Genomic DNA, 658 nt, shown 5'->3' on the forward strand with positions numbered 1-658 from the left:
TATGGAAGGGAATGAGAGTGTAAAACATTTAAAGTAAATTCTAAACTCTCACCAACCATCAAGCAAAATAATTCATCAATATGCTTAATATTGCTTTAAATATGTTCATCAGCACCAGCATCTAAGACCAAACCAAACCAAATTACCCCCCCCCCCCCTTCCCCTTCATGGCTATTATTCCATTATTCGGTCCAGTTCGGCTGGAGTATTGATTTTTACAGTATAGTGTTATTTTATTAACATTAATAACTTGGTACGGAGCAATTTCTCTGATCTGCCGAGTGACCTGGGTCCACGTAACGTAATTATTAGCTTGCTAGCTATCCTGCTAACGCTAGCTACCTCACATGCGCTAACATGCACGCGTGATGCACTAACACGCATGCGCGGCCGGACCGGCTTCCGAAACAAAGAACAGAGTGTGACTTAAATCCCTGCTCAGGACGCCTTTACTCCACGACCTCTTTACATAGCAAATACTTGTTTGCTGCTGTATTAATGTTCTAAATATCACACGTAGCACCTTTAGTAGCTTCTCTATCATGTATGTTTAGAAAAAATGTGAAAACTGTTGAATTTTCAAGGCATGATTTAAACGTCATTCTAGTGGCGTGTTCATTTATCAGCGTTGCACACAGCATGCCTTGTTTTTCCATAC

The sequence above is a fragment of the Lampris incognitus genome, chromosome 17, assembly GCF_029633865.1.
Source record: "Lampris incognitus isolate fLamInc1 chromosome 17, fLamInc1.hap2, whole genome shotgun sequence".
In the NCBI taxonomy this organism is placed as follows: domain Eukaryota; kingdom Metazoa; phylum Chordata; class Actinopteri; order Lampriformes; family Lampridae; genus Lampris; species Lampris incognitus.